We start from the raw sequence: 1759 nt of genomic DNA, 5'->3' as shown, positions 1-1759 counted from the left end.
GCCACAACGCCTGGCCATTTTTTGGTTGCAGCCATCATTGTTGTTTGGCGGGCCCGGGCTGGGGATTCGAACCCGCCACCTTAGGTGTACGTGGCTTGCGCCTTAGCCACTTGAGCCACAGGCGCCGAGCCAGAACATTTGCCTTCTACCCATGTGCCTAAGCAGACATTTACAAGGCTATCAATTGCAGTATTATTAAAACAGTAAAAAACTGGAGTCAACTGAAATGCCCTTCAATTAAGGGAAACCCAAATGAACCATAGGTATTCTAGTCTTTAATAACATATTTAAAAGGAAAATATCAGACACAACATGGAATGATATTCACAGACTCTAAAACATAAACAAAAAGCAAACTGCACATTGAAACATACATTGGAGGGGTGGAGAGACAGAGGATGAAAGGAAGAAGTTCCATATTGTTTATGGGTTTAGATGTATATAAATGCTGGAAGAACCTGCAAGGTTATATCAAACTAATAACTACAGTTATCTCTGAAAAGGAACTGAAATTAAGGATTATAATTTACCTGTAATGTTCTAATTTAATATAAGAACATGTTTATACAGTGTGTAGTTAAAATTTTTTAAAGAGAAAAAGTAAAACATACAAAGTCATATGTGCAAGAATACTCACTGGAGTAGTGCATACAACACTGAAAAATAGGCACTCCACCAGCATGAGTTTATTAAATTATTATACGTTTATAGAATGAAATGCTATGAAGGTATTAATGATAATTTACATTATACATATAGTTTTCATATATAGAAACATATCTACAGTGCATTGCAAGAAGAAAAGATCCTAAAATAGTAGAAAAGTACCTAAATACATTTTGTGTGTGTCCACTTGCGTGTACATTAAATTTTTTTTTTTTTGGATACTGATACTGTTTTCTAACAAAAAGTAGATTCTAGTTTACTGATTGACTCTTAAAAGAAAAAAAGAGTACCCCAGAAGTGCATTAATGTACATAGTTACCATTCAATAAAAAAAAAAGAAAAAAAGAGTAGCTATTTTTGGGTGGTGGAATTTGGGATAACCGTAATTTTTTTCTTATTATTTTTTTTGAGACAGAGTCTAACTTTGTCACTTTGTCACCCTTGGTAGAATGCGTGACATCACAACTCACAGCAAACTCAAATTCTTGGGCTCGAGCTATTCTCTTGCCTCAGCCTTCCCAGCAGCTGGGACTGCAGGCACCCACCACAATGCCCAGCTATTTTTAGAGATGAGGTTTCATTCTAGTTCAGGCTGGTCTCGAACCCATGAGCTCAGGCAATCCACCCGCCTCGGCCTCCAAGAGTGCTAGGATTACAGGTGTGAGGCACTGCACCTGGCCTCCATAATTTTCTTCTTAATGTACTACTGTATCTTCTAAATTTTGTAGTGACTACATATTATGTTCAGAAAAAAAACTATAAACATATTTCGTTATTTTTTTCTGGTTCTATGGGTTTAAGAGTTTCTATAGTTAGATACTTATGCCAGTAAGTCATGCTGGGCTACCTTACCCTAGGAACTTGGGACATGAGTGCAACATGGCCTGTAAGTACAGGCAAAGCTTCTATCAGGCAAAGTCTGGGTCTCTGTCACTTCCACTTCCCCATAGATCCCCCTAACCACCTGTACACCCCAAACTGTATAAAGTCTAAATAATCTGAACTATGGAAAAACTCTTGCCATTCTCTGGAATGATTCCTGATTTTTTCCTCTGATTTAAATGTTAACAGGCTCGGCGCCTGTGGCTCAACC

General features: G+C 37.7%; 1 protein-coding gene across 3 annotated transcripts in view; it reads right to left on the bottom strand.

Annotated features, from left to right (window-relative positions):
* PPP1R21 (protein phosphatase 1 regulatory subunit 21) overlaps nt 1-1759 on the bottom strand; it is a 66539-nt gene that overhangs the window by 20714 nt on the left and 44066 nt on the right. The window lies entirely within an intron of this gene.

Source organism: Otolemur garnettii, unplaced genomic scaffold, assembly GCF_000181295.1.
Source record: "Otolemur garnettii isolate 467f Iridium unplaced genomic scaffold, OtoGar3 scaffold00024, whole genome shotgun sequence".
Taxonomy (NCBI): domain Eukaryota; kingdom Metazoa; phylum Chordata; class Mammalia; order Primates; family Galagidae; genus Otolemur; species Otolemur garnettii.
This window is presented reverse-complemented; position numbering and strand designations above follow the sequence as displayed.